Source organism: Thermobia domestica, chromosome 15 (genome assembly GCF_964235325.1).
Source record: "Thermobia domestica chromosome 15, izTheDome1.hap1.1, whole genome shotgun sequence".
Taxonomy (NCBI): domain Eukaryota; kingdom Metazoa; phylum Arthropoda; class Insecta; order Zygentoma; family Lepismatidae; genus Thermobia; species Thermobia domestica.
Window position 1 is genome coordinate 43,296,972 of NC_137468.1, and position 25,741 is coordinate 43,322,712.

The window sequence follows — 25,741 nt, forward strand, 5'->3', positions numbered from 1 at the left end:
CAACTCACCGGACATAAGTTCACATATGTTAATGCAAAAGCGGACATAAGCTCACCACTAATAATATAATTGTGTTATAAGATAATTAATGCAATAAAGAATACAATAATGATAACTAACTATATTTATAGGTTAATTAAATTGCAAAGGAAATAAACCTAAATAAAATAAATACAAGTAAGCAATGGAAAAATGGCAAACGGAAAATATGACAAAAATGAAAACTAGACTTTGAATATTAATATGAAGTAGATTTTGAATATTAAAATATAAATCGAAAACGGATTCGGACAAACAAAAGAATACTACTTCCTTTTACTGAAGAAAGCAATCCAACACCCTCCCCTATGCTGAAACTTTCGGTGCAAGAAATTTTGCAGCACAGAAATATCGGAAAACGATTTTTGGGAAAAGGTATCTGAGATTTTTTTTCTTCGCTATGGTTGAAAGTATCTGAGATATATTTCATTTCTCAAGCCTCTCTCGAAACAAATTCTACTGCCGATCTACAACCTTCTCTTTCTCGTCAATGGGGCCTATAGCCTCTATATAGCCCTCCCCTTGGATCCGCTATATATATATATATATATATATATATATATATATATATATATATATATATATATATATATATATATATATATATATATATATATCCGCTATATATCTATATCTATCTAGCTATATATATATATATATATATACAGAGTGGGTTCTAACTAAGGCACAAACCTGGAGGGGTGATAGTACATTCAAAAAGATGCAAAAAAGTTCTAGTGTACATGAGGGAAATTCTGTCCCGTTTAGGAGTGACAGCATGTCGAAAGCATGGGAATGTGAATTTCAGAGGCAAACAATTCAAAAACACACCGTAGAGAGTGCGGTTAAATACGTCACTTAGGAAGTCATACTTACTCTATTGAAAAATGCACGTTTCAAAACGCAGCTATGCGTGTGCACGGGATTAACAACGTGGGACACTTCTTTCCTTCGTAGCATGTCCGGGAATCCCTCCGTTCCTCTGGGGAATCCCGTGTACACGCATAACGGCGTTATCAACAGCATTTTTCAATACAGTAGGTATGTCCTGACGTTTGTATGTAGGTATGACGTTTTCAACCGCACTCTCTACGGTGTATTGTTTTTTAACTATTGGCCTCGAAAGTTCATGTTCCCACAGTTTCGACAGGCCGTCACTCCTAAACAAGACAGAATTTCCCCCATGATCATTAGGAGTTTTTTGCTTCTTCTTGGACAAACTGTCACACTTCCACGTTTGTCCCGTTAGTTAGAACTCACCTTATATATATATATATATATATATATATATATATATATATATATATATAATTGAAAATGCTGGAATTGTGTACCACGTTGTGTGAAATATTGAAGAGAAAGTTCTTCTAGATAATCTGCAATACCACTAAATGAACAAGCAGTGTTACCAACGCAACATTAAGTTGTTTTTTCTTAAATTGCACTACGTAAGGTATTACATATTTCTAATTTAGATATTAAATAAAACCACAATACCACGTACATTATTCAGTGTAACAAAACACAATACAGTATCACTAACATCAACAGTTTGAAAATCTCTAGTAACTTAAGTGGCATGGACGGTGACATGCGCATCAATTGTATCTTAGCGTCAAATACCATGATCATGGTATAATGTAGTTCGAATGAATGAAGAAACAAAGCTACAAGAAATGGAAAATTTAACCTTTTCTAAAGAATTTATTTCGAAAACGTGCTGACATGTCACGTCCTATCATGTAGATGCTTCCAAAAGACTTAAATGATCATAATGCCGTTTACAATGATTCTTATTTCAAACCGTTTCAGAAATACCAGATACACGGGTAGTTATTGTTATACTGCTTAAAATGATGTATTTCTGGAATCTGAACCACTTCGGTCGTTCACCTTTTCCCCCACCGAGAATCGAACTCGGGACCACGCGAACTGAAGTCAAGCGTGCTAGCCGCTAGACCAAATGGGGGTCCTCACATTGTGTTGATTCAAATCATTGAGTCAGTGTTGGCAGATAAAAAATCAAAAAAGTAGCGTGTCTGTGCTCCAAAAGCAACGGATTAGAATTATGATATTTGTAGCCCAAATATATAGAAATGAATTATTTGACAACTAATGACTGGTGCTAATAAAATAATTTTTAACATGGGCTGGAAAATGTGCTGGACATATTGCAAGAAGAAATTATGATCGATGGACGAAAACAATTGATACCACGAAACAAAAACAGCCTAGGAAACGTCCGGACACAAAAAGGTGTGACGAAATCAAGAACCACTGGGGAGTATTCTGTATAAGAATTGCCCAAGATAGATAGTTGTGGAGAAGGCTTGAAAAGATATTCATCCAGCAGTGGATTGATAATGGTTGATTATGATGATGGTGATGATTATTCAATATATGATGATTATGATATTCAATACCGTAAGAAGAGGTTACTTTGCACATCAGGGGTTACTTTGTACAAATTATGAAGAGAGTTTCACAGTCCTCTGTCGGCAAAACCATGAACAGAAAAGGGGAAGTTTCAACTGACACCGTAAGAAAGAACATCTAACTGTAATTTTGGCTACAATGTTGGCGGATGACATGAGTTTTAATTACCGGGATGGTTCATTGTTGTAGAGATATGGAATGCAGTCAGTGTAAAGGCCGACAAAATTTGAAAGATATTACGTACAAGAAGTCCCGTCAAAGTTAAGTTAGTTTCGCAGAATACTACTGCGTATAATGGGACTTTGATGCAATAGTTGAAATTGAAATATGAAACGTTTTAAAGTCATAAAAAAGTAAAACTGGTAGAAGGCAGTTTCAGTCTCTACTCGGAGTTACTCGTACTTTGCACCTTTCCAAAATACCCCACTACTGGAACCTTCTGCATTCTAAATTTAGGTAAGTTTCCTATTTAGGAAGATGCTGGAATGAATTTATTTTTGGAAAATAAATTATTAACAGTGGCGGATCCAGAAAAGTCGTTTGAGAGAGGCTTCACTCACAAAGACTTCGTTTAAAAAAAATGACTAGATTTTTTTGGGGGGAGGGGCTTGCAGCCTACACACATAGGAATGACTAACATTACACTTTTTTTAAACGAAAAAGAAATCATGCAATTTGGGTGGGTTTCATCCTGAAATTCCCAAATCCCGTAAATCTCCCACTAATTACGGTTGAGATGATATTCTTGGACATAAGGAATAACCAAGCCAAATCAGTTCACGGGGATTTTTTTCTGTTCCTGAGTTGGCATTTTTGTGGGACATATGCCAAACTCTTAGAATGCTGTTCCTGTGCCGGTACCAGAAAATACATAATTTTCTGCCTGTGTGAAGTTGGCCCCCGAAAAGTTTGGGCTACACGAGATATTTATTGGGCCAGAAAGTACTTCATTTGGGCTGTTTGGGCTAGCAACTTTTAGCGTTTGGGCTACTCTGGAAACAAAGTTACAGCCTCACAAAGTTTGAGGGGCCAACTTCACGTTAACCCCCCAAGTGTTTGGGCCAGACGAGATTTTTATTGGGCTGGATAGTACTTCGTTTGGGCTGATTGGGTCAGCAACTTATAGCGTTTGGGCTATTATAGTTTCCGAAATATGGGCTATTAAACTTTTTGAAAAGTGATTTTCCTGCTTCTTTTGTCGGGCTCAACTTCACTAATATAATATTTCTGACAAACATGTTTATTGGAATTGGCAACACTTTGTGTCGACTAGCAGTTTTGGAAGTTTCAAGATTTGAGCTGTATTTGAAACAAAATTAGAGTTTCACAAAGTTTGGGGGGCCAACTTCATATTAGCCACCAAGTGATTGGGCCAGACGAGATTTTTATTGGGCTGGATAGTATTTCGTTTGGGCTGATTGGGTCAGCAACTTGTAGCGTTTGGGCTATTATAGTTTCCGAAATATGGGCTATTAAACTTTTTGAAAAGTGATTTTCCTGCTTCTTTTGTCGGGCTCAACTTCACTAATATAATATTTCTGACAAATATGTTTATTGGAATTGGCAACACTTTGTGTCGACTAGCAGTTTTGGAAGTTTTAAGATTTGAGCTGTATTTGAAACAAAATTAGAGCTTCACAAAGTTTGGGGGCCAACTTCACATTAGCCCTCAGCCAAACGAGATTTTTATTGGGCTGGATAGTACTTCGTTTGGGCTGATTGAGTCAGCAACGTTTAGCGTTTGGGCTATTATTGTTTTCGAAATATGGGCTATTAAACTTTTTGAAAAGTGATTTTCCTGCTTCTTTTGTCGGGCTCAACTTCACTAATATAATATTTCTGACAAACATGTTTATTGGAATTGGCACCACTTTGTGTCGACTAGCAGTTTTGGAAGTTTTAAGATTTGAGCTGTATTTGAAACAAAATTAGAGCTTCACAAAGTTTGGGGGCCAACTTCACATTAGCCCTCAGCCAAACGAGATTTTTATTGGGCTGGATAGTACTTCGTTTGGGCTGATTGAGTCAGCAACGTTTAGCGTTTGGGCTATTATTGTTTTCGAAATATGGGCTATTAAACTTTTTGAAAAGTGATTTTCCTGCTTCTTTTGTCGGGCTCAACTTCACTAATATAATATTTCTGACAAACATGTTTATTGGAATTGGCAACACTTTGTGTCGACTAGCAGTTTTGGAAGTTTTAAGATTTGAGCTGTATTTGAAACAAAATTAGAGCTTCACAAAGTTTGGGGGCCAACTTCACATTAGCCCTCAGCCAAACGAGATTTTTATTGGGCTGGATAGTACTTCGTTTGGGCTGATTGAGTCAGCAACGTTTAGCGTTTGGGCTATTATTGTTTTCGAAATATGGGCTATTAAACTTTTTGAAAAGTGATTTTCCTGCTTGTTTTGTCGTGGTCAACTTCACAAATATGATATTTCTGACAAACATGTTTATTGGAATTGGCAACACTTTGTGTCGACTAGCAGTTTTGGAAGTTTCAAGATTTGGGCTGTATTTGAAACAAAATTAGAGCTTCACAAAGTTTGGGGGCCAACTTCACATTAGCCCTCAGCCAAACGAGATTTTTATTGGGCTGGATAGTACTTCGTTTGGGCTGATTGAGTCAGCAACGTTTAGCGTTTGGGCTATTATTGTTTTCGAAATATGGGCTATTAAACTTTTTGAAAAGTGATTTTCCTGCTTGTTTTGTCGGGGTCAACTTCACTAATATGATATTTCTGACAAATACGATTAGTGGAATTGGCAACACTTTGTGTCGACTAGCAGTTTAGGAAGTTTCAAAATTTGGGCTGTATTTGAAACAGAATTAGAGCTTCACAAAGTTTGGGGGGCCAACTTCACATTAGCCTCGAAGTGATTGGGCCAGACGAGATTTTTATTGGGCTGGATAGTATTTCGTTTGGGCTGATTGGGTCAGCAACTTTTAGCGTTTGGGCTATTATAGTTTCCGAAACATGGGTTATTAAGCGCTTTGAAAAGTGATTTTCCTACTTCTTTTGTCGGGGTTATCTTCACTAATGTGATATTTCTGACAAATACTTTTAATAATTAGTGCAATTTTTTCTCTCTCTCTCTCTTTTTTTTTCTTTGAATGTTATTTATAATGGAGATTATACTTGTGCTAATTAATTTGAGATAGATTAAGATACCAGTTACTATATATTCAAATATATAGGATGTTTCTTCGTCTTCATGTAATACCATTTGGAGTTCTTTTTCATAAGATTTTGTCTAATGGTGCCCCATATGCATATATCCAGATTTTAGTATTTCGTTATACGAAATCCGGATTTGGGATTTCGTCATTTCATTATCCGAAGTCCGTTTTCGGTTCTTGACATTTCATTATCCGAAATTCTAATTTCGGTTTCTGACATTTTATTATCGGAAATTCGGATTTCGGTTTCAGTTGAAATTCTAAATCTAGATTTTGTGAATCTGAATTTTTGACAGCGCTAATTTTGTGTAAGTGGTTATCGGCTTTAATCCCCTAAATTTATTTTACTGAAAAGCAATTACTGTCTTAATAAACTGTAAAAGCAATAACTTTACAATTGCAATGGCTATATACGGTAATCTGACCTATGAATAAGACATGGTGAAAATTATATATACTACATACGTAATTGAATTGCGTCAAACCTTGAAGAATGATATCCAAATAATTTTTATATCCATTAATTCTTTCCTTTTTATTATTATTATTATTATTATTATTATTATTATTATTATTATTATTATTATTATTATTATTATTATTATTATTATTATTAACAATTCTTTGTAATTTTTAAGCCAAATATTCATCCACATTATATTGTATATAGGGAAAGCAATAAGAAAGCAATCTTTTTTTCTCAATTCGTTTATTTCAAAAGATTACGATGAGCACTTCATGTTTCTAGGGAAATACTTGAATCCTTCTGCTCCACCTTGCTGAAAACGAAATACAAAATTATGAATTTGAAGTATAAAGCTTTTCTATATTTTTCGCCTATTTATAAAAGTATCAACGCAGGTGGGTCAAGTTTTTGCTGGAGTCTTGCAATCTTGGTATTCTTACACATTTAGTCTTGGTTTTGGTCTTGCGTATGCATTCTCGATCCAGGAGCGTAACAAGGCTGGGGCAACTGGGGCGATGCCCCCGTCCAAAGGCGATCACGGTGCCCTCAGGTACAGTCGTAAATAAATGGGAGTCGTAATTACAAGACCTACATTTTAATGGTGACGTGCAGTTTCTCACGGTGCAATTTCACACGGTCCTGTTTATCGGATTAATCATTCTGCAGGTGTTGTGCACTTTCACACGGTCAACCTGTCAATCATTTGATTCATCTTGAAAACGCTTTCACTATAGGAGGAGGAAGGACACAGAACAACTGTCAACTAACTAAGAACAGAAAAAGAGCAAACAAAAGTTAAATATGAACAATTGCAATTAACACTACAGGAGGACAGCTTAGGAAATGTTTCACTTTCACAAAAAGAATAATCAAAATAACCGGAAATTAAAATAACTTAATAACAAGACAAGAAAAGATAAGCAAACCAAAGTTATAGTAAGGAAGGAGAGAAAATAATAACATAAACAATATGAAATTGAAATAAATAGGAAAAATAATAACAAAAATTATCGCAAATAGAAATAGATGAAAACAAAAAGGAATAGCAAATGAAAATAAATAATAAGAATAGAAAAGGAACATAAAAATTGTAATCATTAGAAATAGGAGATAGAACAATCACAAATTAAAATAAATAAATAATAAAATAAGCAGCACATCAGAGAATTCAGTCAGGAAGTTCAAAAATCGAAAAAATGTGCCCGCCCCAAAGCATAGAAAAACGTTGTTACAGTAGAGCGTCGATTATCCGAAGTAATTGGGGGACATGGGTGTTCGGAAAACTGGTTTGTTCGGATAATCGAACTGTATTGTACTGTACTGCACTGTACTTCTACAGCCAGTGCCAGTGCGCTGATTGTTGAAACACAGCGACTGGCGGCTTGGCCGGTCAGCAGCGCCTTATGAAGGCCCCATTAGAAGCAATGTTCCGCCAGCGGTGGCTCAGTACGGCAACTACTGTGGGAAACTTGGTTTGGGAGTGAGGGGGATGAAGGACGGTAGGGTGGGAGAGTAACAGGTGCGAGCGAGTACACAGTTCGATTAAGCGGTCGTTCGGTTGACTGACGTTTGGATAATCGACGCTCTACTGTATTTGTGAAACACAAAACATTAGCTGTATACTCCAAGGCGGTTTGAAGACGAACCTAGTCGTCTTGATATTTTCCGAGCGAACAGCACATTGCTGAGGTAGAACATTCATACTTCTGTACATTGTCAATCCGTTTTGTACAATTCATAGTTCATTATTCCAGCTTTTGGAGATGGGTAGGAGCAAGTTCCAGCGAGTTATTTTGAAACTCGACTCGACTCGAAACAGACATCTTTAAGCTTGAGTCGAGAACTCGGCTCGAACAATTTCCTCCAACTCGACCCGAATTGAGGTTAAGTTTCAAATCGAGTTGAGCTAAATCGAGCCAAATCCTGTGTGTAATTTCAAGTACTTTCTTCAAGTATCCTACATAGACAATATAATTATTATCAATGATATTACTACTGCTAGAACTTATTACTATTATTATTAGGCCTATTATTATTATTATTATTATTATTATTATTATTATTATTATTATTATTATTAACAACAACACAGCATATAAAGAGAAAAGACAGGCGGTTTATATCTGAATACCAAAATTCAAGGCGAGTCTAGGAGGCAATGACACCGTTTACGAGCTTTTCGGTTTGAGTTCCAGAGAAGGAAGTATTCGGAGTCGAGCCAAAAATCATTAAAAGTTATAGGGCATCGGGCAAACATGTTCAAAAATGCTCGGCCCGGATTTAAGGCTGTCAATGGCTCGAGCTGCTCGGGTCACAGCTCATTCACTATTGAGCTGAACCGAGAAGTTGGCCGAGCTTACAACTCATCCAACCGAGCCGGCTCGAGCCATGGGCTCAGTTGAGCCGAGTCAAACCGAGCCGATGGACTCATTTCAACCCAGCCTGCTCAAGCTATTGGCTCAATTGAGGTAGTATTAATTCAATTGTTCGTATTTATTTTAACTTGTGTTTGCTCAGTTTCTGTTCTTACTTAGTTGACATTTGTTCTGTCCTCCCTCACCCTATAGTGAAAGCGGTTTCAGCTGAATCTCATGATTGACAATTGGACCGTGTGAGAATGCACCACACCTGCAGAATGATTAATCCGATAAAGAAGACGGTGCGAAATTGCTCGATAATGAGCACTGTGTGAAACTGTACAGTGCGAAATCGCACGGAATCATTTTAATGGTTTTGGGTGACCACTTCCAACCTCTGTCAAATGTAAATTTAGTACTATCGTAGAAATTAATAATGACGAAATTCTGTGTTAAAACCTCTTGCATAATGTGTGGAACATTGCATCTTTCTTCACCATTTGGTGTTCCACCGATGTATAGTCCAAACAGTTTATAAGATAAGAAAAATCCCTACCTATTACATTAAAACCTATCATTTCAGGCAGCAAAATATGTGAAGGTCTAACCTCTTTCAAATACAGACCAAATCTTAATAGCCCAAAACACTAAAACTTGATGACCCATCACCCCAAACGAAATACCATCCAGCCCAATAAAATTTTCGTCAGGTCCAGTCACTTGGAAGGGCTTGGACGTGGCTACCCAAACTTCGTGAAGGTCCAACTATTTCAACTACAGCCCAAATCTTGAACTTTGCTACACTGCTAGTCGACACAAAGTATTGCCAATTCTAGTAAACGTATTTGTCAGAAATGTCATACTAGTGAACTTGGCCCCGACAAAAGAAGCAGGAAAATCACTTTTCAAAGAGTTTAATAGCCCATATTTCGGAAACTATAATAGCCCAAACGCTAAAAGTTCCTGACCCAATCAGCCCAAACGAAGTACTATCCAGCCCAATAAAAATCTCGTCTGGCCCAATCACTTGGGGGGATAATGTGAAGTTGGCCCCCCAAACTTTGTGAAGCTCTAATTCTGTTTCAAATAAAGGCCAAATCTTGAAACTTCCTAAACAGCTAGTCGACACAAAGTACTGTAAATTCCAATAAACAAGTTTGTCAGAAATATCATATTAGTGAAGTTGACCCCGACAAAAGAAGCAGGAAAATCACTTTTCAAAAAGTTTAATAGCCCATATTTCGGAAACTATAATAGCCCAAACGCTACAAGTTGCTGACCCAATCAGCCCAAACGAAGTACTACCAGCCCAATAAAAATCTCGTCTGTCCCAAACAATTGGGGGGCTAACGTGAAGTTGGCCCCTCAAACTTTATGGGGCTGTACCTTTGTTTCCAGATTAGCCCAAATGCTAAAAGTTGCTAGCCCAAACAGCCCAAATGAAGTACTTTCTCGCCCAATAAATATCTCGTGTAGCCCAAACTTTTGGGTGGCCAACTTCACACAGGCTAATTTTCTTTACAAATATCGATAATTCAAACTAAGTATTGATACCGGTACCATCATTCTAATATCAATATTTGTAGACTGCATGCAGTTTTGTGTAGAAAATAAAATATGTAAATACTGAAGGGAAAACATTGCACAGAAACGTTATGTTCGTATGTTGAACATACTTTTTTGTGTGTTGTGCAAAGTTACTTGTGCAGCTATGGGGTTACTTTGCACCAAAGTACCGGTATATATTTGAATAATTATGGTTATAATGAATATATGTTAAACATATAATAGTGTAGAGGATATCAGGCTTAGCGCCTATTTTGAATTCTCCCTGTATGTTGTAATTATTCTTCAAACAAGAAATTGTAATTATTAAACAATAAAGAAGAGACTTCCCTATGTTGTCACCTTATCCCAATACAAATTCATGCTTACTATTCTCTTCCTAGTTTCCGTAACTTCATCAAAACGAACTCAGCCACGCCGTTTCAGCAATTAACAAACTTCCCTATTGACCAAGATCATTTTAATGAGGTAGTCACTCACGTGCGGAGCACCAGGAAGAAACGAAAGCAGGGAAGTAGAACAAAACCAAAGGACACGGGACTTTCCAGGTGAGAAGTGTGACAGAAGCCGCCAGAAACACAGTTTGGACCGCTATTTAGAAGAGTCGTCCTAACAGCAATTGAGAGACAGTCGGCACGCCTGGGCCTTCACCATCCATTGCTTGACAGAGGTGTCATTCCGAAGAGGCCTGGAAGCTGTTGCCCTGAGGTCGAGAGATTCTTCACTCTCGAACGTGAGGTTCGGGATCGATACCAGAGGAACACTCAACGGATTGGACGATAAGGCTTCACCCGATATTTGAAGAGGCTCATCACATCGAAATGGCTGAGGTACAGTAAAACCCTTTCCTTTCCTAACCTTTGCGTCTCTGTGATCTCTTCTATTAGAAAACATGCATTTCATTTCATTCATCCCCAATTAATCACTTCAGCGCTGTACTGCTCAGATCCCCACGTACTTTCTCTCTTGCCATGCGAAGTGCTATCCCCACATTCTTTTAGTAAAATCTGATAATTGAGCAAATAACTGTGGTTGTAACCCCACAGTACAGTACAGTCAGATGGTGGAGATGTGAACCTTCACTTTGTGAAGATTTTTGAGGCTTTTGCCTAGCATTTAGGATTTTTTTCTCCTAATGTAGAAATGCAGCTTCTGTGAGACATTGCTATCATAAATTCCGAACCATAAGACTTTTAAATTATTTCAATCCGACGATTTTTTATCATATCATTTTTGTTACAATTCTGTTACATCAAACCATGTCTTCTTCTTATTTACGAGGCACGTCCAGAAAGTAAGTTCCGTTTGGTAATAAAATTAAATTGTGTACAGATACAGAAAAAATATTTATTGCACAAAATTCTACAACTCTTAAACTACTTTTCCACATAACTGCCGAAATTTTGCAGGCATTTGTCATAGCGTCGCACAAGGTTTTGTATACCTTCTTCATAGAAGTTTGCCGCCTGTGTCTTCAAAAAGTTGGAAACAGTTTCTTTCAGCTCATCGTCATTGTTGAAGTGTTGACCGCCAAGCATATCATATTCCATACCGAGAGCACTAATTGTAAACCTGCGGTTTTCCTGGATCTTGTCATCAATCGCGTGAACCAGTTCTTCTGTAACCAAAGATGGACGCCTACTTCGTTCTTCATCGTGCATGTCACTACGTCCTTCATTGAATTGTCGTACCTATCTTCTCACCATTCAATCATTCATCGCATTTTGTCCGTAAACATCGCAAATTTGCCGATAATTTTCACTTGGTTTCACTTTCTTCGCATTCAGAATCACCCCTCTGATTTCACAAGCGGCGGGATTTTCAATCAACACCGACATTGTAAACAAGCACAACAAAGCGTACGTGACTGACAGCGATCTCCAAATTGCGCACGTTTTTTCTCCTTGATACAGAGCGTCTACCGCGCATGTGCGGAACTGCGATCGCAGCGCTGCAGCGGAGAAAAATTGAAACGGAATTTACTTTCTGGACGTGCTTTTTTTTTTTGAAGTGACGCAAAGATTGGGTTTATTTTAACTTTAAGTATGTTGTGTTGCCATTCCAGTTACTAGGAATTTTTATACCAATCTTAAAAACAATTTGCATTTATCTACCCCAGTTTCTAGTATTTCTTATTCTTTCACACCGGACAGTTTAAACATGGCCCAGAATAATAATGAGAATGTAGAAGGTACATTGACCTCGATTCATACGATAGTAAGGTCCGAACCATTTTATGCTAAATTAGGAGAAGACATCAGGCGGTATTTGCAGAAATACGAGGCTATTGCCTCCATCAATAATTGGACAGGCATAAGAAAAAAGCTAATCCAATGTACATTGATGAAAGGTCCGGCTGAATTCTGGATGGATAATACTTCCAAAAAACCCGAATTTGCCGATTGGACTTACGATGAGTTCAAAGCAAAATTAATAGAAGCTTTTGGGAGCAACACCATGCCTCAGTTGACAGAAAGTGAAATGCGTGCTCGCGAGCAAGGAGAAACTGAGAGCATATCTGGTTATGTTTATTCTAAACTGAACCTCATTTTGAGGATAGACCCTCAATCCCCCCCAGCGAAACAAACACAATTAATCATAGAAGGGTTGCAACCTGAGTATTTTAGGGCCGTTATTCGTAAGGAATATGATTCAGTTGAAAAATTGATATCAGACTTAATAACTGAGGAAAAAACAAAGATCTTATTAGAACGGAAAACCAACGAGAAATACATTAAGCGTAATTCGTTAATATGCAGTCTTCATTAGTTTCTAGTAATACGAGTGTTGACCCGATGAATACGCATTCTTGCTCTCAGCCTACCACACAGTCCAGAACAGTTGAGAAAATTTCTGCTCAGAAGAATGCTGACGCGCATGTAAACTCTCAGGTCCCTGACTCCAATGCATTGCAGCAAATACAGCAACAGTTAGAGAAACTTTCTTTAAATATTACGTCTCTCACTGCAAATCAAGGTCAATCGACAAACACAGAAAATGCAAGTTCATCTTTTCGGGGTAATAACAGAGGAAGAAGAGGCCGAGGTAGAGGGGGGAAACCAAGTTCGCTACTACAACAACTATGCTCAAAATCATGGGAGTAATGGTGACAGGGATAACGCGATTGACAATAACTCGAGTGACCAGGGTTCAAGCCCCGCTGCGGGGACTTCTAAACCACCACGTTCTCCTATTGTCTGTTGGCGCTGCCAAGGATTAAATCATATAGCCCGAGATTGTCGCGCATTTTTAAACGAAGAAACGGAATAGTTGGTCGGGACACAACTATTCGTCATTCTGTGTTACAAATCCCTATATTCAAGGAATCAGAACTCCCATACATTAATATTAGAGCAGGGAGCGTGTACACTCCATTGTTAATTGACTCAGGATCACAAGTTTCTTGTCTCCATGATAAATTAGTTCCTAAAGGAGCAAAGAAAATAGCAATGACTACAAAACTAAAGGGAGTCACGGGCAACACAATTGAAGTATCTCATATTGTTTTTTTGCGTTTCTTCATAGGAAAAAAGAGTTTTACACATCCGTTCAGAATAATTCCTCGGTTTCCATTTAAGCCCCTGATTGGTCAGGATTTCTTAACATCCCATAATGTTTTCCTGGATTTTCAGAACAATATTTTTTCTGTCAATAGATTTGGGAAACCACCTCTAAACCAGCTTCCACGTAATAACAATGAGGGTGTAATTTCCGAAACTTTAAAAGAGAAATTTGCGTCTCTTTCTAAGGCTATTTATACACTTTCTGAATGAATAGTGCTTCCAGCGAAAACGCATACTCGAGTTTCTCTCACTAAACGTTACGACATAGGAGGGAATAAGAACCTTTTAGTGCCAAATGTTTCTTTGCAGAATAAATTAGAAATTTTTATTCCTTTTTGTGTGTTGTCACCATCTCAGCCTTGTGTATGGATTACGAATCCTACTATTAAAGACATAACGTTAAATGAGGGTCAAGAAGTAGGGTTAGCCGAAGAATTTGAAGAAATATCAGAGGAAGACTCTGCTTATCTAGTAGGTCAAATTCAGGAGGAATTGTCACACGAAATTTTAGAAAAAAAAAAACTCTTTGACAGGTCACAAATTCAGGTTAACCCCGATCTTTCTGAAAGTGATAAAGAGAAATGTTATGATCTCGCTTATCGTTATAGTGACATTTTCAGGTGGCACGATCAAGATTTTTCTTTGTACAGCAAGAACAGCAAGCACAGCAAGAATAGCTAGATATATAAGGAAAACAATAGTGCAAGTTCATTTGTAAGTTACATATAATTTTCTTTAAAATGGCTTAAATTTTGTGCAAAGTAACCCCGTCTTACGATATATGATTATTAAATCCTTCATGATGTAGCAAAACTACCAAAATTAATACAAAAGGAAACTAGAAAGTTGAGAATCACTTGCTCTGGCGGGATAGAGAAAATAGATACAGATAGCTCGAATTACCTATTTACTTATAGAATATGTATGTCCATGTTTCGCAAGTAATTTTCAATCAATATACTTCAATCTATTTATGCTTCACATAAACTACTGCAAAGACTAGGATGAAGAGTAAAACAAGATATTTCCGAATAGAAACCAGTTAGTGTTTTGTCCTACTTAGTTGAGTAACAATAACTGTGTGGGCCCACAAAGCTGATATCGTCACCACCGAAAGGCGACATTTTTCCTGCCGTACAAACAGGCAAGTCTGCCGTGTCCATGACAATTTATTCAAATTAGGCACTAAATTCTTCAATTTCATAGGTATCATCCTTTATTCCGTTCTCAAAGTATAAATTTTGTAAGACTGACTGTTTTTTTTTTCGAAACCCTTATGAATGAGGGTCCCGGGGCACTGTCCCAGTGGCTCCTGCCTAGTTACGGAACTGGATATACTCGTATGCTTATGAAATGCATTACGACCTTATGATCTTGTATAAGAAACATAATGTATATAAAGTGAGACGCGAACTGTGCGAAACATCGGACTTTGAATCTAACTTGTTTGGTGATCCAACTCGAGACCACACATAGCAAAGATGAGTGTCATAGCTCCCACCACAACGTTCAGGAAGTTCGTGTTATAAAGTGTCAATTAAACACGGAGATGTGAAACGGCAATAAAGCATTTGATCAATTTGAAACACAATATTAAAGTAATAATTTACCCTATTTGTTAAGATAATGAAAGTTATAGGCACATTCTGTTTATAAACTGACAGTCAAAGCAGAACGTATTGGATAATAAATGAGAAATTGTAAAATTTTAATTTCGGTGCGATTAAATACATTCATGCTGCTATGTGTTGCGTTATCTGTTAAAAGGTATTGAACAATTCTGATTCAAAGGAAGGAAAGTAACTACTGTATAGTACTGGAGTTAATTTATTAGAATTTAATTGTATAGGCAGTACTGAGGCTTCATCAGACAAAATCTATTGCTGAAAGCAGGGTTCCTACTGGTCAGGAGTAGAAGTCCCGGCGTTCATCCCCGCGGGAGAATTTTGGCCGTGGGAACGTTCCCACGGGGTTTAACCGGTGTAAACTAGTATGTTGCTATATGGTCATGCTCCTGGACGCCTACCAGATGTAGAAACAAAATGAAACATGCCTTTTTCGTGTTCTTGTCGTGTATTGGCTAGTTATTTGAACCCCCAAACCCCCACTCCCTCCTGCGAAGAGCGTAAGCGGAACGTATGTGCTTGTGTAGATCATTCTGTTAGCAGATGTTGCAAAGGAAGAAACATCAAATTTAAAGATGTCATCGTCAATGAGTTTATTAGATAAGCTTAATAAGCCATCAATGGTACCCTTTACAAAAATGCGAGATTTGGAGATTGTAAACTGTGAGATAATTACAACGGTATATAATAGGAAGGCATGTGTGACACTTGAAGGAGGCGAAAAAGTGATTTTACCAGGACGTTGTACTGAAAAATTGGAAGCAGATAATGGTGCATTATTAACGTATTTAGAAAGTGGAAATATCTGTTTAATATATAAAGGAATGAAGATTAATGTATCTGGGCGTAACATACACGATCTTGAATTTACTGAACTGGTATACTCATCGTAAGTGTATGGTGGCATGTACAAACAAGATGAAACATGAATTTTCCTGTTCGCCCCCTCCTCTTCATGCATGCGCACTCATCTGTATGCACAGTGTCGTCATTATGTGTTGACCAGCTACTGGTGTAACATGTCTTTGAGTGCTTGTGCATCAACTATGGATACCAAGAAAGAGTACTTGTTAAATGTGGAATATGGACTTAATTCAATGGAAACGAAATTAATTTGTATTGGTCTGGATAGTGATACATTTGAACCAGGATTCGTGTTGGCAAAGGACTTTTTTTTTGGAGTTGAGTTAAATGTGGCTGAGTGGGTGAAACTTTTACATTTGACCCAGTTTGTTACGGACTATTTAAATTCTCAAGCGGAAATTACATTTATAAAATCTCTTGGCTGAAAAAACGAACTTGTTTTGCGAAAATTAATGGGTGAAAAATTAGTGATGTTAGAGAAGAAAGGAACACTTCATGCTCCTCGAAACACTGCGTACTTAACTTCAAGTGATTGGCTTTATTTCTTGGAAATATTACCGTGTATTGAACATGCTGTGAAAACAGTAAAGTTTGTAGTGTTGTACTACGTGAATATTTTGACTTGTGTACAGATACTATTCGCAATCATGTACAATCGCAGTGTCTTACATTCAGAGGACTTGCCGGAATCTATACCTGTGTAGATGAACAGAGTATTATTAATGGTATGAACATTAGTTTTCCAAGTGTCTCTCTTGATAAGAACAGTGATGTGAACATTGATGGTGATAGATTAAAATTAGAAATGAAAGTATTATGCAAACAAAAACTCATAGATTCAATTATGGCTGATTTATTTGATAGTGTTCAGACACAGCCATGTTGCGGGGAAACCGATACTCAACCATCGGAGAGTATAACGTCTTTGATAACGCCACAGGTTGTAATTCCTTTCTATAAAATAATCTATCCAGTGGTTCCTTGTTTAAATCTACAATTTCATAAATAGGTGGATCTCTTGGTATTATCTTCTTCACTTCAAATATTTCCCACGTTTAGTTTTGCATGTATCCTTTATCAAATATACGTTTAGTTTTACTAATTCGTACTGTATCACCAATCTTAAGATGTTTTGAGAAATTTGGATTATTCTTCTTCATTTTATTATCATACTAATTATGCCATACTTGTAATAGGTTATTTTGAGAAACATTTGCAGGTGACATCTTTATGCTTGAATGATAACCTTCATTGTATGATTTCTCAAGAAGAGGTAATACATTTAAATAATGATACGTTTGATACTTTGTGAAATTCTTCCACATTTTTTCTTTTAGAGTTCTGTTGAAGCGTTCTACAATATTAGTTTTCATATCAGGATTTTTAGTAGTAATATGTGTTATTTTGTTGTCCTCTAAGTACTTCTGTATTGTTTTATTAGTAAACTCACTTCCTTTATCTGTTCGGAATGTAATTGGTTTTCTGTCTTTGAACACAATTTTCAATGCTTTTAAGATATCATTTGTACTGTTAGATTTTAATGGCACAGCCCAGGCATATCGACTGAACACATCTATCACTGTAAGAATATAACGATATCCATCATTAAATTTATGAAGAGATTGAAGATCATTAATATCACTTTCCCACTCATCATCAATGATATTCACTACATAGAAATCTCTTTTAAAACGACAACGTACTGGTTTGTTAACGTATATGTTGTTTGTTGCAGTAACCATCTTCTTATACAATGTATAGGAATTTTCTTCTTTGTAGCTATCCAAAATTTAACAGTTGAAAACGATGTAGGATGTGAAGGGTTGTAGTAAATCTTGCTTAACTGTTTGTTTATGGTTTCTATCTTGACCATACTGGACGTTTACAGGCACGTTTCCTTTTTCTTATAGGAGATTCTTCTTCTTCTTCTTCGTCGTCGTCTTCTGGAAACGTTTTCAGAGGTATTTTTACCCTTGACGATGATGCTGATGATGATGCTTTAGTTCGTCGTAAAATATATGACAAATGTTTTGGATTTCCAATAAGTTCTTGAGGTGTGTTATTAGAAGATAAATAATTACAAAATTTCTTCCATCCCGGTGGATGTGTGTGTTTCCAGTATCGCGACACATCAGAAATTAAATGTACAATGTGAGATCCTTCTAGTTTATCACCTCTGATATAAACAGTTCCTTTATTATCCCACGTGATATTATCATCATGTTTCATTCTATGTAGTAGTAATTCAGCTCTTTTACGAAACATTTTGTGTATAGATAACAATATTTCTTCTTCTACTTCAGGCTTCTCTGATTTAGTTGACGTAATCGAAAGTGTCACAGGTTCTTCTTGTTTTCGTATTAAATGTAAATATTTTTGAAGAATATTATTATATTGATTCCACTTTTCTTCATCACTAAGCGATGATAACTGTAAAATCTCTTGCATTTCTTGATCCAAATTAGATTCACGTTTCTTCAGAGCTGATGATGATGCTGGTGTTTGTATACGATTAAGAACTTCAGGTGGAACTAAAATCATCCTTACGTGTTCCATTGCAATAACGGAATAGTAAATTTGATAATGCACCAGTTAAAACAGGAGCTAATAATGCCGGTAGGAATCCACCCTGCTGCTGCACTAATAAATGCTTCTTCTTTTGGATGGAGTTTCCTTTCTTCAAAAGATATCGAGGCATCCTCTTGTATCGCTTTAATCTTGGTTTCTTTGACTTTGTAAGAGTTACATTCAATTTTAATACATTATAACAACATTCGCAAATACTTCGAATCACTGAAGAGTCTGCATTGGCCACTATAGCGTTACGTAATTTACGATTTGCTTTCCTCAGCGTACGAAAAAGATCTTCGTGTTTTACTCTTGGAGACATCTTGCCAGAATGAAGAAACACAGTTTAAAACTATTATAAACACATCTTCTATTTCGTTGGAACATAAACGTAATGATAAATATCATCAGGAAAGATATTTGTTTGAAAACAAAGTTCATCTGGCGTATCCTGTTTTAAATCAATAAACAAATATCCATATGGTAACTTTGTTGCGTCGTTGAAACTTTCTTGAAGAAATTTTGGATTCTCAGGAGTTAGTTGATAACTCAAATGTTTAATTTGCGATTTATCTCTTGGATTTTTAACACATTCCGGACGGCCTGCGAGCATTGCTCGCAGTGAATGTTTAGTCCCTGTAGACGGGCTGCGAGCTATGCTCGCACTGTACTATTCTTTTTTGTAGCAATGAAACGATGGGCGACGCTCGCACCTCGTTTCGTGTATTTGTTAATCGTGAGTACGTGGTTCAGATTCCAAGCGCTAGATGGCGTGTGTGTTCAGTTATGCCACAACTGTGCTGTAATTACGCCTTTGTAGAAATACGCGGTTTTTGCCTTTAGTTGTGCAAATGGCGAAGTTGTTGAACTTTTTCACACAAAGGCTAATTACCTGTAATTTTCGAGTTTCCATGTGGACATAATTAGTATCATTGTTGAAACTCTCACATTGTGTATTTTGTGACTCTTTTCCAACTATAGCTTATATATTACATGCGTATAGGATATTTGTAGTTTTTGTTTTTGTATTTTTTTCGCTTTACGTAATTGATATATATATATATATATATATATATATATATATATATATATATATGCAGTAAAAAGTTAGAAAATATATACCGAGTGTTGAATGTTACACACCAGTGTAAAGGGGAAGTTTTATAGTTTATAAAATTGTATATCAAATAGCATTGTGTTGAAAACTGTATTTTCTACGAATTTTTGAAATATGCCGAAAAATCATCGTCTACAGGGAAAAATCAGGTATTAAAAGGCCCGTCGGGAATGGGTTAAATAATACGAGATAAGATCAATTCAAGCTAATATCTGTGCTTCAATTTTTTCTGATGAAATATGTTTTGTGTAATAAATAGTACACTAAAATTTCTATGATGAGAACCCTTTGTAAAGAAATCAACTATATGCGGTTCACTTCACATATTTGATCATCAATAATAATAAGATGGGGTCCAGTTTCAGGTAAAGCCTTTTGTTGAAATGTCTCTATATGTATTTTGCCATTCTGCATAGTACCAATAAATATGACGAAACGATGTATTAACCATACGTCATAAATTAGACAGGAATCGTATTAGAAAGGAAGTTTTTCCACATCCACTTGGTCCGGCGACAATACATGAAAAGGGATGTTTCCACGTCGTATCCATGTTAAAGAGTATGATCATTCTTTCTTCATGCGTATATTTATAAAGAGCCTTATTACATTTCTCTTCTTTTGTTGGAAGTAGTGTAGCCATATAGAAGAGTATCATATGAATTTGGTATTCTACGTCGTTTTATATAATTTATCTTATAAACTTTTGTTTCGGGCATGGTGACGATAGTATGGTCTTTCGTGCGGCAATTTTTTTCTCACTGGGGATTTTGACATCAGTGGGACGTGATTCTTCTTCTTCTGCCTTCTCTTCATTATCTACTACCATTTTCTTCATTACATCAAAATTTAGGCATGTAGATGATTCATAGTTCAATAAAAAGCCCCATACCTGAAATTTCCTCTTCGTACTGGGATCAAAAATATGTAACCCGTAGTTCTTTGGTCCAGCCGAGACGTATTCTGAAATATAGGCCTCTTTACCATACTCGAGTACTTCATTTGTTAAATCGCCTAAAAGTCACCAGTTGGAATTGTACTTCCACCAGGGTTTTGCGTATAAATGACTGAATCAGTATCAAAATAAAATACTCTTTCTTGGAGTTGATCTAAATACTTATACAATTCTAATCTTGCTTGTGCTGTTGTGTACGCGGCAATGACAACGCTTACTATTGGTAGTGAAACGGGAACTTCATCTGTGTATTGCCAATATACATAGATCATATTATCATTTAGTGGAAATATTTTATGAACATCTACATCATGAGATGTTAATTTCTCATATAATTCCTTGGGGTCGTTAATAATGCTTACATTACCCATGTTCTCACGTTGTCCAAATTTTCCCCAAAATGAATTTAGCATTAATTTAGCTAAACTCCTAAGTGCCGGATTATGTTGAATTTTATTTTCATCTAGACGTATTCTTTCCTTTTCATAAAATTGCGGAATACTTGTCCTTTAACTCCTCTGTTTCACATCATGATGGCCATCCACTAGCTTCCCTTTTGCTTTCAGGAAGGTGTTTATGTACTCTGCAAATAAGCCACCACTTTTTGTTTCTTCATCATATTGAACAACATCATATGCCCAGATTTCATGAATATCTATTACTTTGTATCCTTTTTCTATTGCTTTTCTTACTCTATCTGCTACCCATCTACCATGTAGAACTCGGTCTTCATCGCTGTGATTACAAGATGACTGGTTTAATTCATCACAACATGTACGACAAAGTGGAAACATCAATCTATCATTTGATTTTTAAGGGAGTACTGGGTGTAAGAGATTTTTTGGAGGTAGAATACTTAGTTTAACTAATCCTTCTACTTCTTCAATGCTGAGAACATTTGAATATCCAGGTAGGTAGATAGTAGGATGACGAATTGGAAATTTCTTAGTTTTAGAGATATATGGGAATAACGAAATAACATCCTTGTATTCGATTGGTTCTCCTTCAGATTCTTGGTTTATGATACAAACGTATGGCATTCACACGTCCTCCATAAAAAGCGTCACGAGGATTTAATGGTGTTTTCTTTGTATATGGATGATTACTAACATACTTCTACATCTCTTCATTTCCTACCAATAATTTTTTAAATTCACAGCCCCATATTTCGTGCACTTCACAGCCCAAATCTTTTTTTTTGAATTTTCTTCTTTGTTGCTTCATATCGAAATTCCATGGTATCTGTTGCATTGTTATAGATGGGTTTATCTCTGTCGTTAGGGTAACAGAAAATGCAAGCAGTACCCAACATCCCTCATATTCCCACATGTGTATTCTTCCTGTGTTGGGATCTATCCATACACCATCTACTTTCATTGATACAATTCGTTTTTCCATACTACTAGCAGCATTGGTAATTTGGATGTTTCATGTTTTTTCTTCCCTAGCTCTCCATTGCACTGCTTCAACTGATCGTACATCTCTCCATCGATACCCGTTTTTTGGTATGATACCAATCGTATTTTCCTTTAAGAAATTTCTTGGATACATGAAATTACATGCACTGGCGATTGTAATGCATTCAAGTAAGGGATTTACATTTGTTTCAGATTCAAATGTATTCATAAAGGAAATACATGCTTGACGTAATACTACAACATCCTGTGCACAATATTTGATGAGTTCTTCTTTCATTTAAAGGTATCGTTTCGATGTTCAGTATACCATTGGAGAAACTTGCGTCTTTCGTCTACTTTCATGATACCTGCTCCATAATATCTAATGTCTGGAAGTGTACCTTCATATGTTTGGTTCTCACGTCGATTGAAAAAGTGTGGGAAATATCCTTTGCACGATTGAAGACCAAACGCACCACTTAATTTACTTAAGGGCATAGGAAGAAAGCTTAGTGAATCAATAAAGGTTACGTTCCCTATTTTAAGAGATAGAATTTTCGCCCCATTCATGATTACTTCTGGAGTCCAATTCATCTTCTCAACCATGGTCTTAATGATGCATCATATCCCTTAGAATTGTGTGCAATACATGTTACTGATTTAATGTTTGGACGTCGTTTTTGTAAATGTTTTAGAAAGCCTTCTATTACATTTTCTCCATCAAATATATTTTCTCGTTTTCCACAAACGATAGAATCATGTTTTATGTTGTTGTCTTCATAATATCGATAACATGCATGCTGACTAACCAAGACATTAGCTATATGCTCATATATGTTTGCGTCCTCATCTTCTATTTTCGTATCTTGTGTACATTCAATATCATAAAATACAATCATAGCTTTCTTCATCATGATAATTTTTCATTGTTTTTTTATTTTCTTCTTTCATTCACTTTCATGTAACATTCATGATTAGGTGGTACTGTAGTATAGCAAATATTGCAATACGTTTCTCCACATACGTCAGATCCTTTTTCTTCCACTACATAAATTTTTAAACACTGGGCACAACATTTCACAATGGAACATAAAGGCTTTTCATTTTGATAAGGTGCTGACTTGTGATAATCATAGCATGACTGACCATTAAACTCTCGATTACAATCATTGCATGTAATATGGGCTTCTTGAAGTCACATGGTGGCTTCTGATGACAACGATAGCATACAGCTATACAATGTTTCAAATGTTCATGCTTTGTTGTATATTTCTTATGACAGCTTTCGCAATAAAAATTGCAACTAAAACATGCTGTCAAATTTTCAATGACGTTGTAATGATTATCTAGGTAAAGTAAGTTTAAAGGTGTTCTCTCATTATCACTTGGTGGTGCTTCGAACATGACATCACTTCCTGAAAATCCCCTATATACGGAAATTTTATAATCCTTTAAATATTCCTGAAATTTACGAATTTCAGGAATTCCACCACCATGACTGAGATCTACATCAGCTGCTTCACACAGGTCTTCTGCTTCTTTTTCTATTATATATTTATATTGTTTTACATATCTTCTGTATTCGGTTTGATTTTTCCCCTTGTATTTTTTTAATACTAGGGCAACGACAATTGCATGTGCTAAACATCTTGTACCTTTGTTCTTAATTGCAACAATACCACGTTTTGCCTTTACATATTCCTCGGTATTCATAATATGTTGTTTCAATCCACCTTGTCCTCTCGGCATGCGTACATGATGAAAATTCACGATGCAATCTTCATTATTTATAAGAAAAGCCGCATTACTTTGCAGAACTTTCTCATAACTTGTCCATAGAACTTCTGCTGAGAGATTTCTTGCTTTCCTGAACGACAACAAAAAAGGGCAATGTTCTTCTTTCTTATTTGTGATTGTTATTCCTACGTAATCATGCTGGTCCACATTACATAGCAAATAATCTATTAAAGCCCGTAGACTTGTTTCAATTGCAGTAAAAGGATTTTCACCTGCACGCACGGGGTCTAGACGGAATCTTAGCATTGTAACCCCCATATTGTATCTTCTGTATTGTCTTCTGCGTTCTTCTATTATATGAAATATATTGTTTCCATCATTACGCCTGTTATTTCCAAATCCTACTTGTACATTTGAGTTTCGTTCTGCTTCAAAAACGGATAACAACTCGTCCATTCTTTTTTCTATTTCGTCTAAATCGATTTCTATTTCTGTATGTTCTGTATTAGCCTCTGCTAATATTTCCATAATTGATGGATATATTACTTCTTGTTCTTCTTTTTCAGGATTAGGAAATAAATTGTTAATCCATTTTTCTCGTTCAGTTTCGTAGAACCCATCTTCTTCTGTCTTCTTCTCTACCTCATTGTGAGTCTCTCCTATTATTTGGGAGAGCGTTAGATTTAGCAACTCTTCTTCTTCTTCTTCTTCTTCATTTGTCCTTTCTTCGACGTCTTCTTCTTCTTTTGCTCCTTCTTGTAAAATTTTTTAATTTGTTCAATACGATCGGATGCTTCCTCCTCTTCTGTTATCAATCTATTACCTGTACTTTCCAATATTTCTAATAGTTCTTCTTCCTCATATTCTTCTTTTTCTTCTGCAACTTGAATTTCATTGGCTGCATCTCTTTTTTCTTCTTCGGTATTGATGATCACCTCTTTTTCTTTTTCTATTTCTATTTTTATTCTTCTTCTTCTACGTGTTCTTCTTTCTTCTGTGTTCCTTTCTTCCTTTCATCTTCCTTCTTTCATGATGATCTTTATCTTCTTCTTCTTCTATTCCGATTACGGCATCTATTTCTTTTAGAAGAACTTGCGTCTCTTTATTTATTACCAACTCCTCCTCTTTTTCTTCTATGTCATTAATAAATGCGGTAAGCTCTTTTAATAAATCTTGTGTACACTTGTTTTCCATTTTTACCCCCCAGATGTATATACGTAATGCAAAAAAATATATATTTTCCGATATGTATATGTAAATAGTAAATAGAGGATGTATAATTATTATTTAAAATGGAATATGAATAAAAGTGTTTTAAAAGAATAGAGAATAAATAAAAAAGGGCTATATATAAGTTATTAACAAAGGATTAGTATTATCAGTAAGGATAAAGAAAGGATTATACAGGTATCTTTATTTGTGTTCAACCTAAAATAAAAAAGAAATGCATCTCGTTACTTATAACCATATCCCAAATAAATATAAACAGTATATACACACATAGATTTCAATTCGTTATACGGAAAAAGCAGAAATTTCAAGGGAAAATATAGCATACCTTTTAAGTAGTTAAAATGATTTGTAAGTTTTTTTTCGTAATCCATGGGAGTGAAACAAATGTATGTCCACGTTCGTGAATTTTTTACTTATTCTTTCAGAGTTTCAACGACCACGAAAAATATGTATTTGACACTAATATCGTCCGTTTTACAACGTAAGGAGCATATTTGTGGGACGTTAAACTGAAGTATTTTTTTTCTCTCTCTCTCTCTTACGAGGGTATGATGTCTGAATGATTAAGAAAGCAATCACTTAACTCAGTATGATATTTTTATTCCATAGCAAATACGGAAACTCAATTTCTCACTT